This window comes from Moschus berezovskii, chromosome 6, assembly GCF_049115385.1.
Source record: "Moschus berezovskii isolate FMDL1 chromosome 6, NW_MosBer_1.0, whole genome shotgun sequence".
NCBI classification, from domain to species: domain Eukaryota; kingdom Metazoa; phylum Chordata; class Mammalia; order Artiodactyla; family Moschidae; genus Moschus; species Moschus berezovskii.
The window spans coordinates 116,060,179-116,076,102 of record NC_142465.1 but is presented as its reverse complement, the minus strand read 5'-3'; the positions used below and the strand labels follow the sequence as shown (position 1 = coordinate 116,076,102).

General features: G+C 45.1%; 1 long non-coding RNA gene across 1 annotated transcript; it reads left to right on the top strand.

The window, feature by feature from the left end:
- The first annotated feature begins 1,190 nt into the window (after positions 1 to 1,190).
- On the top strand, positions 1,191 to 15,695 carry LOC129537095 (uncharacterized). Its single transcript, XR_008681920.2, has 4 exons — positions 1,191 to 1,250; positions 1,552 to 1,598; positions 13,107 to 13,346; positions 13,451 to 15,695. It is a non-coding gene; the product is annotated as an uncharacterized LOC129537095 (long non-coding RNA).
- Positions 15,696 to 15,924: the final 229 nt, after the last annotated feature.

Genomic DNA, 15,924 nt, shown 5'->3' with positions numbered 1-15,924 from the left:
CGGACACGACTGAAGCGACTTAGCAGCAGCAGCAGCAAATGCAGGTGGGCTGGGAAGCCCACCTGGCAAAGTGGTCTCAAGGAATTGGGACAAAGAGCTGGGGTCCTCAGTCATACAGCTACTAAGAAATGAATTCTGCCAACCATCTGAATGAGCGTGGAAATAGACTCTTCCTCATGTGAGCCTCCCAATGAAAATACTGCCCAGTCCTTGTGCAGCCCTGGGAGACCCTGAGTCAAGGACTCAGCTAAGCTACGCCTGCGCTCCTGACCCACCTAAGTTCAGTTCAGTTCAGTTGCTCAGTTGCTTCTGACTCTTTGCGACCCCACAGACTGCAGCACCCCAGGCCTCCCTGTCCATCACCAACTCCCGGAGTTTACTCAAACTCATGTCCATTGAGTCAGTGAGGCCATCCAATCATCTCATCCCCTTCTCCTCCTGTCTTCAATCTTTCCCAGCATCAGGGTCTTTTCAAATGAGTCAGCTTTTCGCATCAGGTGGCCAAAGTATTGGAGTTTCAGCTTCAATATCAGTCCTTCCAATAAATACTCAGGATTGATCTCCTTTAGGATGGACCCACCTAAACTGTGAGATAATAAAGGTATGTATTGTTTAAAGCCACTAAATTTGCTACTTGTTATGTAGCAATAGATCAAGAAAGAAAATACCAACAGAACTTGTTTTCTTTAATACAAATGTATTTTTAAGTGAGTAGTATATTAACATGGTTTAACACTGTGAAAGGTATCTTTTTCTTCTTCTTTTTTTTAAAAAATATTTATTTATTTATTTGGCTGTACTGGGTCTTAGTTCAGGCATGTGGGTTCTAGTTCCCTGATCAGGGATCAGACCTGAGCACCCTGTATTGGGACCGTGGGGTCTCAGTCACTGGACCACCAGGGAAGTCCCCAAAAGTATCTTTTTCTTCCTGCTCTTGCCCCTCAGTGACCCATTGCCTCATTCCAGTGATATTTGTTACCAGTTTCTTCCATAAGCTCCCAGAGCTGATCAGTGTGTAGATGAGGAAATAAATGTCTATTTCTTTATATTTTTAAAACTTTTTCCTTTTTAATTAAGTGGTATTATACACATGCCATTCTGAACTTCTTTTATTTTTTTATCATACCCACAGCAGAATGTATGAAACATATACATACATTTTAAAGACATAGCCAACACTTGCGGAACCATCATCCTCACAGTGAAATAAAATAAAGCCAGCATCTTAGCAGGGCTCTTCTCTAGTTGCGGTGAGTGGGGGCTACTCTCTAGTTACGGTGCTTGGGCTTCTCATTGCAGTGGCATCGCTTATTGCGGAGCACAGTCTCTAGACCCTGAGGTCTCGGTAGTTGTGGCACTTGGTCTCTGGAGCACAGGCTCAGTATTTGTGGCACACGGACTTCGTTGCTCTGTGGCATGTAGGATCTTCCCAGATCAGGGATCGAACCTATGTCTCCTGTATTGGCAGGTGGATTCTTTACTACCGAGCCACCATGGCAGCCCTTCTTTATCGTTTTAATGTAGTTTTTCCTCCTGTGTTTGCATCCTCAGACACTGTACAGAAGTTTAGTTCCACCTGTTTTTGACCTTTATATAAGGTGAGTCATGTTCTTCTTTTGTGACTTATTTAGCTTGCATTTTTATAAAACCCAGCTGTGTGGATCTATGAAGCTGTGATTCCTTCATTCTGCTACTGCATGGTTTTCCACTGTTGTGGAGATTTATTTTTTATAAAATATTATATATTTTATTTTTAATTATTTTAATTATATTTAATTATTGAACATTAAAAAATTTTATAAAAATTATTAAAATGAGTAAACAAGCTATTTTCCACTTTACTAGAATGGATAGTTAAGGTTTTACAATTTTTTTTCTAGTAGAAACAGTTCTGCCCTGAAATTTATTTATATAACTTATCTGGTACACATGGGCAAGACTTTCTCAAGGACCATAGATGCCAAGAGTAGAATTTCTGGGATATAAAGCATTCATATCTTCAGTTTTTCTGAGCAGTTTATCAATTTACACTCCTGCCAGAAGTCTTTGAGAATTCCTACTCTCCACATCATCGAGGACATTTGGTATTGTCAGACTTCTTAATTTGAGCTACTCTGGTGGGTATACAGTGAAGTCTTGGTGTGATTTTAATTCATATTTCCCTTAATGCCCATTTGGATATCTTTTTTTATGAAGTCCCAGTTCAAGTTTTGTTTGTTTTTATACTTTTTTTTCTGTTCTGCACAGTATATGGGATCTAGTTCCCCCACCAGGGAATGAACCCATGCCCTACAGTGGAAGCGTGGGAGTCCTAACCACTGGAGAATCAGAGAAGTCCCCAGTTTAAGTTTTCATTCAATTTTCTGTCGGTTTGTTTGTCTTTGTCTGATTGATGATTTGTAATTTCCCACTTTGTCATTTGTCTTTTAACTTTGCAAATGGGATGCTCACCCTCAGTTATAAAAAGAGATGACAAAACTATGATGGCATTCTTTTTGCTATTACCAGATTAGCCAGAGATCAAGGAGTCTGGTAACATTGTGCTGACAAGCATGTGAAGGATATATAGCAGTACATTACACACAGGCGTGTAAACTAGAGAACTTCTAGACTAGTTTGGCACATCTGGCACACTGTGAAATGCAGGTGTGGTTTGACTCCAGCTGTTTCATTTCTAGGAATTTATCCTATGACATACAGACAGTCCCCAACTTCTGATGGTTCAACCTTAGGATGGTGCAAAAGCAACATTCATTCAGTAGAAAGCATACTTCAGACTTTGAATTTGGATCTTTTCCCAGGCTAGCAGTATTTGGGAGAAAATTCTCTCAGGATCCTGGTCAGGGCAGCAGCCACAGCTCCCAGCCAGCCACGTGATCACCAGGGTAAACAACTGATATGCCTACAACCATTCTGAACCCAGACAGTCATTCTGTTTTTCACTTTCAGTACAGTATTCAAAAAATGACATGAGATAGTCAACACTTTATTATTAAATAGGTTTTGTGTTGGATAGTTTTGCCCAGCTGAAGGCTAATGTAAGTGTCCTGAGCACGTTTAAGGTTGGCTCAGCTAAAGCTTGATGTGCTTTAGGTAAGGAGTATTAAATGCATTTTTATAAAGATGTATTTATTTATCTTATCTGTGGCTGTGCTGGGTCTTTGTTGCTGCATTTGGGCCTTCTGCAGTTGCAGCAAGTGGGGGTCACACTGCAGTTGCAGTGTGCAGGCTTCTTGTCGCAGTGGTTTCTCTTGCAGGGGCTCTAGGCACACAGGCTTCCATAGTTGCTTCACGTGGGTTCAGCAGTTGTGCCCATGGGCTTAGTTACTTCGCATGTGGGATCTTCCAGGATCAGGGATCAAACCCATGTCTCCTGCATTGGCAGGCAGAGTCTTTAGCACTGAGCCACCAGGGAAGCCCTAAAGGCACTTTGACTTACAATATTTTCAACTTATGATGGGTTTCTGGGGACATCACCACGTTTTAAGGTCGAGAAAGGTATGGATTCAGATATGTGTGAAATGACATGTTCAAAGATCTTCAGGGTAACTTTGTTTATAATAGCAACAGATGTAAAACAAATACCTAGCAGCTGGGGACTGCTGCAATAATTTAAGATACATCTTTACAAAGGAACATGCAGATCATTTTTTAAAGTTATACAGGCTGAAAATGAATATCTTTTAAGATACATTGTTAAGAAAAAAATACAGGGAATTCCCTGGTGGTCCAGCGGTTAGGACCTGGTGTTTTTACTGCTGTGGCCTGGTCTGGGAACTAAGATCTTGAAAGCTGCTAAGTGCAGCCGAAAGAAAAGAAAGAAAAAAAGAAAAAGAAAAATAGCCAGGTGTAGAATACTGTATATAATATGCTACCACACCTGCAGTATATATACATATATGCTTGGATTTGCATAGAATATCTTGGAAGGACCCTTAAGAAAATAGATATAGTGATGATTGGGTAATCAGGGTGTAAAGAGATTTATTTTTTACTGTACATCCCTTTGCACCTTTTGGGTTTTCTACTAGGTGTACATTTCACCTATTAAATGTAAGTTAAATAATTTTACTTTATTTTATTTATTATTTCTTGGCTGTGCTGGGTCTTTGTTGCTGTGCATGGGCTTTCTCTAGCTCTGGCAAATAGGGCTACTCTCTAGTTGCGGCGCCTGGGCCTCTCATTTCAGCGGCCTCTCTTGGCAGAGCACAGGTTCTAGGCGCACGGGCTTCAGTAGTTTCAGCACGTGGGCTCAGTAGTTGCAGTTCATGGGCCCTAGAGTGCAGGCTCAGTAGCTGGGGCCCACGGGATTAGTAGTTCCTCTGTGGCCTGTGGAACCTTCCCAGACCAGGGATCAGACTCGTGTCCCCTGTACTGGCAGGTGAATTCTTATCCACTGTACCACCAGGAAAGTCCAAATAATTTTTAAATGTATTGAGATCCAATTATGGGCCAGGCCTATGCTAAATCCTAGAGATGTGATGGTAACAAAACAGAGATTTTACCTTTTGGGGTTCCTGGTCTAGTGACAGGTGACAGTCACTAAATCCATCATTGTGGTGACGTGATGGGTGCTATAATATAGGACATTGAGGCACTTTGAAGGAAACTGACACGGAGCAGGGTCGTCTAAGAGAGACTTATAAGTGGGCAGCCTGATGTTTACATGAGGAGCAGAAAGACAAGGGAGCCAGCCTGTGGAGGTGGGGACCACAGGCCCGGAAGAGGAAACATTTGTGGAGGGAGAACAGAGAGCTCTGACCATTTGAGGAACTGAAAGAAATTTGGTTCAGCCGGAAGTTGACATGAACTGAGTTGGTTTTCAGAAAAAGCCACAGTAGAAGTGTGAGGAAAGGATTGAAAGGGGACAAGAGTGGGATCCAGAAGACTGGTTAGGAAGCTTCTGCTGCCGTCAGATGACAGAAGACAGGTGGTTGGACTGAGAGGGTGGCAGTGGGGCTACTGAGGATGGGACACATTCCAGAGACTGAGAAAGTAGAACCACCAGACTTAGTGGTTGGATGACAGGGAGAAGGAGACAGAGGATCAGTATAATAATAAAAGCTACTATTTGGCAAGGACTTTCCACGTGTTATTACCTGCCCAGCATGACTCTGTTGTTCAGTGGTCTCAGTGATCAGGAAGGTAGGTTTGCCATGATGAGAATGTACAGATTTAGAGAAGGTCAAGGAACTTGCTTGAAGCCACCTAGGTACTAAGCAGCAGAACCAGCATCTGAAGTCATTTATCTGGCTGCCAAGTTCATGCTCTTAACCCATTTCTTAAGGGTGACTCCCAGTTGTCAGGTTTGGGCAATTCAGTGGTCAATGATGCTATTTATTGAGAGAAAACACAAAAGAGGAAGAAGTCTCGAGAAAGAAAATATTCACCTGATTCTTCCAATTTGAGGTTCCTGTGAGACCCCACCTGAGTAGGTTAAGTACAATAGGCAGTTTTATATATATAACTGGAGGAAGTTCTGGGCTGGAAATTTGCGCATCATCAGGATACAGCCTGAGGTCAAAACAGTGGATGAAATTAGCCTGAGACAAGTAAGTAAGAGCAAAGGCAAACCCGAGTAACTTTTTTAGCAAGGAAGTCACATGAACAAATCTTGTTTATTGGAAGACAACTATGGCAGCAATGCAGAAGATTGACTGATTTGGAGAAATAGGTTGTAGGAAATCTGACACGTGTATTCATGTTTTTATTGAGCCATCTTCCAAGTATCACCACACACTTTGTGCCAGGGATCACCAAGCCCAGGGAACACAGAGATAAACCAGACCCTGTCCTTGACCTTGTGGGACTTTGGGGTCAGGAAGGAGTGAGTTTAGGGAACCTCACGCTACAAGAGGAGTAGGTGGGCACACTGCGCTGTGGGAGCACAGAGGATGGAGAGGAGACCTCTCCTGGGGCTTCTATAATAGAAAGTATGGCTGGGGGTTTCCTGGTGGTCTGGTGGTTAGGATTTGGTGCTTTCACTGCCGTGGCCCAGGTTTAATCCCTGATCGGGGAACTGAGATCCCACAAGCCGTGAGTCATGGCCAAAAAAAAAAAAAAAAGGCAAAGAAGTTATGGGTAGAAGTAGGTCTTGATGAACAACTAAGCAACACCTAGGTGAGTGAGGAGCAGAACATTGTAGGCAGAGCCAGCAGGGTGGGTGAAGGTACTGCTAACTTAAAATGCTGCATTCAGTAACTTCACTGGGATTCAGTGAGAATCGGGGAATGGCTGCCTGTATGGGGAAAGGATAAGCTTGAAGATCTGGATAAGCTCCTGAAAAACTGGGGTGTGCTTAAAGGAGACTGAATTTTTAAATTATATTAAAATTTTTTACCGCGCTGCTCAGCCTGTGGGATTTTGTTCCCTGACCAGGGATCGAATCTGTGCCCCAGTCAGTGGAATCTTGGAGTCCTCACCACTGGACTGCCAAGGAATTCCCAGGAGATTGAATTTTATCTGAAAAATGAGGTTTTGGAGGTAAGCAGGGAGGTCGTGTGATCAGATATGCCCTTTAGAAAGATCTCTGTGTCTGCAATGTGGAGAATGGGCAGGAGGAACGCAGATAACCAGCAAGGAGGATGGTGGGGAGGATGCTGCAGTGGGAGTGGGGAATGCTGGCAGTGATCCAGGTAGAAATGATAAAGACTCAAACTCAGGTGTATGTAATACTCAGCTTCCTCTAAGTTATGCTGCAGAACAAACACATTAAAATCTCATGGCATGTGGCCACATATACTTTATTTTTTGCTCATGGAACATGAAGGTTGTAGTTTAGCTATCTTTCTTCTAGATGAGTGCGTGCCAAGTGGCTTCAGTCTTGTCCAACTATTTGCAACCCTATGGACTGCAGCCTGCTAGGTTCCTCTGTCCGTGGGATTCTCTAGGCAAGAATACTGGAGTGGGCTGCCATTTTCCCCTCCAGGGGATCTTCCTGGCCCAGGGATTGAACCCATGTCTCTTATGCCTCCTACATTGGCAGGCAAGTTCTTTACCACTAGTGCCACCTAGGAAGCCCCTTCTTCTAAATGCAGCTGCACAAATCTTTTCTTCCTGGATCTCAGGATGAAGGAACAGCCACCTTCTGAGACATGTTCTCATGGTGGAGTGTTGGCACAAAAGCCACCCATACAAGCCACACGATTGGGTTTAAAGTTCTGCTCAGTTGTGATAAAGGCTGCCTACACTCACATCCCAGTGGCCAAAGCAGATCAAGTGGCAAGATCCAAAGCGGTAGGCCAGGGAAATATGGGAAGTGTGAAAAAAATAAAAGTATTAGTCGCTCAGTTGCGTCCAACTCTTTGCGACCCCATGGACTATAGCCCATCAGGTTCCTTTGTCCATGGAATTCTCCAGGCAGGAATGCTGGAGTGGGTAGCCATTCCCTTCTCCAGGGGATGTTTCCAGACCTAGGGATCAAACCTGGGTCTCCTGCATTGCAGGCAGGTTCTTTACCGTCTGAGCCACCTGGGGAGCTCCATGTTACGGGTTGGAGGGAATGAATGACTGTGAACGTATAAGACAGTTTATTGCAACCTGTCATTGAGGAAAGAAAGGAAAAGTTGATTAGAATCTTAGCATTTGGTGGGATTTGACTGGATGTGGGAGATGTGCCAAGGATTCCCTTAGATAGTTAAGCTAAAGATGGTACTGTTCAATAAGAAAAGGGATGCAGGAAGAGGAAACTTGCAGCAGATGATGATCTGCATCCAGTCTGCCTTCTTGAGATAATGGTACCCTGGTTTTCCCTTAAGGGAACCATTCTTCCCCTACTTTCAGCCATGATGCTCTGAATGAAACTTCTTCCAGCCCCTTAACAAGGATGAAGTATGTGACCTAGTCTTAAGGAAATAAAAACATTCTATACTCTTGAACACAATCATTGGTTCAAGACGGGGTTCATGATGCAAATCTGGTCAATCAGAGCCAGTGAGGCTCAGTTTTAGGTTTCACTTCCTGACTTGAATGAGAAAGACCAGAGTATCCGTGGCACAGGGGGAATGGAACCTAGGAAGAGTCATCATGGAGGAAGCAGAGCATGGAGGAGATATGAGACTGGTTCCTGATGACGTCACCTGAACTTTGACCAAGGAGTAATCTCAGGGAAATGTTAATTCTAAGCAACAGAAACCCAGAGGGAAAAGCTAGAGAAAGTGGTTCATGGAAGTAAGATAGTTCAACCAAGAGATAATGCGGAATGGAAATAAACTTGTGACTTTGGAAATGGCTAGAAACACTGAATGAGAAATGTTCTGAAGGACCATGGAATTTGTTGGCTCACAGCATATATGGGTTAAGGAGAGGAAGACGATGACGATGTTCTAGTAGATAGTGAGGAATATTGGAGAGATGGGGAAGAGTTCAGGAGTTCAAGTTCTGTACTCATTGAGATCAAGAGTACAGAAAGTGGGGCATGATTGAGGGTCAAAGAATAGGTTCTGTTTTGGACATGTTCAATGAGGCATCTATCTTGGACAGAAAGACTGATATGCAAAATGATAAACAAGAATGGAGAGGCAGACTTGGAAAATGTCAGCTTATAGTTAAGAGTTGAAGCTAAGGGGTAGCCGAGCTTTCCCAGAGACGACTGGAGTGGAAGAGGGTCATGGGCCTTAAAGAGTCACATCCTTTAAGGAGCTGGCAGTGACTGTGGAGCAGCAGCAAGACTGTGAGGCACATCCTGGGGGAGAGTGAAGTGCTGCAGAAGACAAGGACTTGGGGAGTCTTCAGAAGTAAAGGGTCTTTCTTAACAGCCCCCCTCCCATAGAATCTGTACCCAATCTATTGGCGTGCTTAGACCAAAGTGCATGCTTAGTCACTCAGTCGTGTCTGACTCTCTGGGACCCCGTGGACCGTAGCCCACTAGCTCCACTATTTGTGGAATTCTCTAGTCAAGAATACCGGAGTGGGTTGTCATTTCCTTCCCTAGGGGATCTTCCTAACCCAGGGATCGAACCTGAGTCTCCTGCATTGGCAGGCAGATTCTTTACCACTGAACCACCATGTGATCAATTCTAGTTTATTTTATTCATTTATTTTTTGGCAGCATTGAGAAGCTTGCAGGATCCTAGTTCCCTGACCAGGGACTGAACCCAGGCCCATGGCAGTGAAAGAGTGGAGTCCTAACCACTGGACCACCAGGGAATTCCCTGAACAATTCTATTTTAAGAATAAATCTGAAATCTCTCCCTGTATCTCTATCCCCGCCACCAGCAATGTGGTCTGTCAGCACTTCACCTGCATCAGAAGATGTCCTCACTGGTCTTTCCTGCAGCTGCTCTGGCCCAGTGTCAAAGCCATTCTGCACACAAAAGCCAGCGTGAGGTTTCCAACAGGTGAACTGAATTGTCACTGCTCAAAGCCCTCCGGTGATTTTCACTGCTCTTAGAATGAAGTCCACGGATGATAGGGTTCTGACAGGGAACCAGTGGTGGTCTTTAAATAAAAGAATGACATCACTAAATTTCTGAGAATTTGGAAGGCATCTGAAAAGTTACTGTAATAGCTGGCTGGAGTAATGGAAAGGAGAGAATTAGGAGTCCAATGAAGAATTTGTTTTACACAATGAAGGAACGTTGTAGAGGGGATGGGTGTGAGGAATATGTAAGCAGTGGAATCTATAAGGCTGGTGGTTGAGTGGCTGGCTCCTTGTGGGGCTGAGGTTTCCAGGTAGGGGACAGTAGCATTATTAACCAGGAAGAAGAGACAGGGAGAGGAGGCAGTGATGTGCCCAGGCAGCCGTATGCAGTCTGGGCAGACTGGTCTGGCTTAAAATTCAGGGTCACCCATCTCCCTGAGCCTTCTCATATTGCTGAGAACATTACCCAGCCTCTCTGTCAGCTCTCTCTCCTGGTCTCCACAAGACTCTTGCTAATCTTTTTTTTTTTCCACTGAACTATGTACTTCTTTGCCTTCCTCTTTCACTCTCAGTAAATGGCCTTGCTTCGTACACTGCAGGGCAAAGAGAAAGCATCAGAACACAACTCCTACCCTTTCTCTGGTTTTAATAGTGTGGCAGAAGGAACCAAACCTTTCCTAGATTAGAGGAGGAATTTGGGAATCAGAGAAGACTTATGCCAGAAAGTGCTATCCTCCCCTGGTGGCAGATGCCACCTGCCTCAGGTGGAGGCATTACCATTTAACATTTTTATGGGAAAAATCCCCAGGAGGAAAGCAAATGCATTTGGGGGACAAAAAGCCCAAGGAATGTTTATCATTTCTTAGGGAACATAGCAAAATCTTGTCAATCAGAAGAAATTGTATTTGTTTGTTTAAAATATTTATTTATTTGGCTACTCCGGGTCTTAGCTGTGGCATGCGGGAATCTCTAGTTGTGGCACATGGGATCTAGTTCCCTGATCAGGGTTTGGACCTGGGCCCCCTGTCCTGGGAGCTCGAAGTCTTAGCCACTGGACCTCCAGGGAAGTCCCGGAAATTGTGTTTTTCATTGGACTGAACAGTGTGGAGTTGGAAGAAATGAATTCTGTGGTGGGAATGTCAGTTTGCCTTTTGGGAACTGAGGGGGGAAACAGCTACAGCTTCTGCTGATGCGGAGTTTAAACTGAACACCTAAGATGTTATATCCCTGTTAAGAGTACAGGGCAACCCCCATTTCTACCCCCATCTGGCATCATCCTCTTAGAAAGTGGTAGATACCCAAGCACAAGAGGGCCGCACTGACATCCAACTGAAATATGACACCAGAAGGGCTTCCCTCATGCCTGGAGGGATGAGGAGTCCCAAGGGGAAGAGTGTGTGTGCATTCAATGGTGTCTGACACTTTGTGACCCCATGGACTGCAGCCCGCCAGACTCCTTTGTCCATGGGATTCTCCAGGCAAGAATACTGGAATGAGTTGCCATGCCCTCCTCCAGGGATCTTCCCGACCCAGGGATCCAACCTGCATCTCTTTATGTCTCCTTCATTAACAGGTGGGTTCTTTACCATTAGTGCCACTTGGGAAGCCCCCCAAGAGGCAGGAGGGGCTCAAAGTGAAGAAGGGCCAAAGAGCCAGAGGAGAGAATGAGGATCCACATGCCAGAAAGGGCAGCCTTCACTCCTCCCTAGTTTCCTTTTCTGGGCCCTCCTCTGTCTTTAAAATACTGAGTGGAATTCCCTGGTGGTTCAGAGGTTAGGACTCCACCCTTTCACTGCCAGGGGCATAAGTTCGATCCCTAGTCGGGGAACTAAGATATTGCAAGCTACGTGGTGTAGCCAAAATTAAAAAAAAAAAATGCTGCACTCCCCAAGGCTTAGTTCTTGGTCCTCTAATACCATTCGCCATCCCTGGGCAGGCTTTTAGTGCCATCTCTATATATGTCCAGTATAAGTTTGTTGAATGAATCTTGCATGAATGAAAGGGAAGATTTCTGGAACAAAATGACGTTAAAGGTCAGTTATGTCCCGCCCCCAAATTCATAAAGTCCCAATGCCCAGTATCTCAGAATGTAACTTATTTAAAGATAAGATGTTTAAAGAGGTATCTAAGCTAAAATGAGGCCCTTAATCCACTATGTGTATGTGAATGAAAGTGTGCTCAGGTGTGTCTGACTCTTTACGACCCCATGGACTGTGTAGCCCACCAGGATCCTTGTTCCGTGGAATTTTCCAGGCAAGACTCATGTCTAAGAAGAAGAGGAAGAGACAGCAGTGATTGGACCACACAGAAAATAGACCATGTGAGGACACAGGGAAAAGGTTGTTGTGATGTTGTGATATAAGAAATACACATTTGGTCTTTTGTCACCATTTTACGGGCTTCCTATGTGGCATTACTGGTAAAGTACCTGCCTGCCAATGCAGGAGACATAGGAGATGTGTGTTCGATCCCCGGGTCGGGAAGATCCCCCGGAAGAGGAAATGGCAACCCACTCTAGTATTCTTGCCTGGAGAATCCCACGGACAGAGGAGCCTGGAGGGCTACAGTCCATGGGGTCACAAAGCCTGGGACATGACTGAAGTGACTTAGCACTCATGCCCCACTTCATGGCAAAGACTTCCTAAAATTCTAGTAATTTTCTGAGTGATGGGGGTGAGAGGGGTGTCTTGTTATTCATAATAAGCCCCTTTCAATCATACTGGAGTTTATGCTAATGAGGTGACTCTTGGTGGGCAAGATGGAGGCTCCTTACCAAAGGAGGAAGCCTTGGGATTAGAGAGATGGAACTTTCAACTCCATCTTTACCCACCCACTTCTGGGAAGAAGGGAGGGGCCTGATTTGATCGATCTTTCCTCCATGATGGAATCTTCATAAACCCTAAATAATGGGGTTTATGGAGCTTCCTGGATGGGGAATACATCAACGTGCTGGGAGGTTTAACCCCCTCCCCCATATCCTTCCTGCCCTGTGTGTCTCTTCCATCCCCTGTTCCTGAGTTGTGCCCTTTATAACAGAGGATAGTAAGGAAACTACCTGCCTGAGTGAGCCATCTTAAGAAATATTTGAACTGGAAGAGGGGGTCATGGAAACCCCTAATTTAGAGCCTCTGTCAGAAGTATGGGAAGCCTGGGACTTCCCTGGCTGTCCAGTGTTGGGACTCAGCACTGTCAACGCAGGTTCGATCCCTGGTCAGGGAACTAAGATCCCAATTGCTGTGTGGTGTGTTCAAAAGATTAAGGAAAAAAAATGTATATATGGGAAGTCTGAGAATGGTGATTGGCATCTGAAATAGGGGACAGTCTTGTGAGACTGAGCGCTAACCTGTACAGTCTGGTGCCTACTCTGGGCAGTTTGTGTCAAAACTGGCTGAATTGCTGGGCACCCAGCTGGTATCTCAAGAGCTGGAGAATTGGTTGTTGGTATGGGAAAAGAAGGAAATGGCAACCCACTCCAGTATTCTTCCCTGGAAAATCCCATGGGCAGAGGAGCCTGGTGAGCTAAAGTCCATGGGGTCTCAAGGAGTCAGACATGACTGAGTGACTGAGCACATGGAAACAGAACCATACGTGTGGTCACGTGGTTTTGTAAAAACAGTTCAGAGTAGCCATCTGCCAGTCAAGGAGAGAGGTCTCAGCAGAAACCAAACCTGCTGACACCTTGGTCTTGGACTTCTAGACTCCAGAAGTGAGAAAATACATTTTGGTTTTTCTTTTCTATTTTCAGGCCGGATCTTAGTTCCCCAACCTGGGATTGAACCTGCACCCCCTGCAGTGGAAGCATGGAGGAGTCTTAACCATTGGTCTGCCAGGGAAGTCCCTCCAAAATACATTTCTGTTGTTTAAGCTACCCAACCTGTGCTATGTCATCGTGGCAGCCCTAGTGAGTTAACCCCGATGGTGAAGTCCTTGCAACAGAGAGACCTGTGGATGGACTGTGCCCTGTTGGCAGTGGACAGTTGGATGTGTGCGTCTCAGCCTCATGGGGTGGTCTGGGCTGGGCTGGACAAAGTGATTCTGGAATTGTTGGATGAAATGTGATATCAGAGTCTTTTGTCTGTGTCTCCACAGGAGACTACGGAAAGTGAAAAGGAAGAAAACCAATCTTCACCCTCTTATACAGTATTCAGTCTGCAAGAACACTGTTGGTCGACTTCCCAGCGTTCACACACCCTTCCTTCTTCCTACCAGAGCCTCGGTTTTGTTCAGGTGTTTGCCCCCTCACCACTCCGCCCCTGAGACCCTTGGGAGTCTGACCCCATTCCCAGATTGTGTCGTTTGAGCCAATATGGCCAACTCATTCCTGTCTCCAGTGATCCATTCCACAACTTTCACTGAGGGTAATCACCTCAAGCCACATCTCTGGTCACTGTCATCGTTCTAGGGATGGGCAGTAGTTCTCAATATCCCTTCCTCGCTTAGAAGTCTCAGTTTTTAGCTGGGCATCTGCCACTCTCCGCATCAAGACTATGTTTTCCAGCACCACTTGCAACTGGATGTGGTCGTGGAGCAAGTTTTGACCAATCAGCTATAGACATGCTTGGTGAAGGCACTTCTGGGAAGTATTCTCAAAGGAGAATGTTTTATCTATTGCTGCATTAAAAATTGTCCCAAAGCTACGAACCTGGAAACAAGAAACATTTGTTTCTTGAAGTTTCTGCAGGTTAGGAATCCAGAAGCAACTTAGCTGGGTGGTTCTTTCTCATGTGATCAAGGTATCAGCTATCAGTCACCTCAAGACCTTGCTGAGGGTGTGTGTGGTGGGGGATTTGCATCTGAGCTCATTCCTGTGGCTATTGGCAGGCCTTGAAAGATCCATTTCCAAATTCCCTCCAATGAGGCTCTGCACAGGATAGCCTTGCAACATGGCAGCCGGATTTTCCCGGAGCGAGCCATCCAAGGGAAAGAGAAAGCTAGCACATAACACAGAACCACCATCTTTTCATGGACTAATCTTGAAAGTAACATTTTACCACGTCTCCTGTGTTATCTTCTCTGTGTGCACATGCTCAGCCACTCAGTCAGGTCGAACTCTTTTGAGATGCCATGAACTGTAGCCCACCAGGCTCCTCTATCCGTGAGATTTCCAGGCAAGAATACTTGAGTGGGTTGCCATTTCCTTCTCCAGCTGATCTTCCTGACCCAGGGATTGAACCCATGTCTCCTATGTCTTTCCCAGAAGTGAATAAGTAAGTCCAGGCCATTCTCAGGAGAAGGGGTTATACAAAGATGTGAATACTGGGAGGCAGGGATACCTGGGAGTCATTACAGAAGCTGCTCATCCTGGAGAGGGGCTTCCCAGGTGGCGCTAGTGGTAAAGAACTGCCTCCCAGTGTAGGAGATACAAGAGATGCGGGTTCGATACCTGGGTGGGGAAGATCCCTGGAGTAGGGCATGGCAACCCACTCTTGCCTGGAGAATCCCATGGACAGAGGATCCTGGTGGTCTACAGTCCATAGGGTCGCAGAGTCGGATAAAACTGAAGTGACCTAGCGCACGTACACACACACACCATGGAGTGTGGGGGGAAGGTGTGCTCAGTGATTCTTTACCTTTCCTTCTGCCTGTTGGCTAGAAGACAGAGGTGACTGCTGGAACTCAAGCAGCCACCTTGTATTATGAGGTGATCTTCGAAGTGGAAGATGTAAATGGCACAGTAAAAGGATAGAAGGAGCCAGAGTCCACGTCATTGTGGAGGAACCATTCCCTCCATGGGCTGTGTGTCTCTCAGTTTTTATTTAGAGAAAGAGTAACTCTTATCTTGTTTAAGTCATTATTTTTTTGGATTTTCCAATTTCTGCCAGTCAAACCTAATCCTGTCATCCAGGTTCTCTTTGGTGTGGCCTTGGAATCTACTTCAATTAGTTAAAAGGCTGGTTTCTTATTATTCTAATGCTTTAGATATAATCATTACGAGGGCTTGCTCCTGATGTATGTTCATTGAAATCACTTTCAATCTCTTGCTCTCTCCTTCAAGTTCAGCCCCAGATTGTTCTGTGTTCCCTCACCCTTGACTCATCCTCTCTCCCCTTTCAGCAATTTTCCCATTGAGAGGCAGATACTTGAACATATTCGTAGAATATGGAGAAGAAATTGACACAGGGAAAGAAATTAAAAATCCAGAAGGGAATCAGGGATGCCTGGCAGAACCGTGTCCTAGAGAAGGGGCTGGCAAAGAATAGCTGCCAGTTTTGTTTTGTTTTTTTCTAGCTGCCAGTTTTTGTAAATAAAATTTAAGTGGAACACAGCCCCACCCATTCGTTTACCTATTGTCTATGGTTGCTTTCTTGCTATAAGAGAAGAAAGGACAGCAAAGCCTAAGATACTTGCAGTCTTGCCCTTTACAGAAAGTCTGCTGACTCCTGCCTTCAAGGAGGCAGGGGTGAGCGTTAGGAGCACAGGAGTCAGAAATACTGGTGAGGCTGGAGAGACAATAAATTGTTCAAGAGAGTGACTGGGGGCCCTAGCACTGTAGGAAAAACAACCTGCTTACGGTGAGGCCAAGAGAAAGAAATTCGTGGTGGGGAGAAATGGGAGAATGCTTC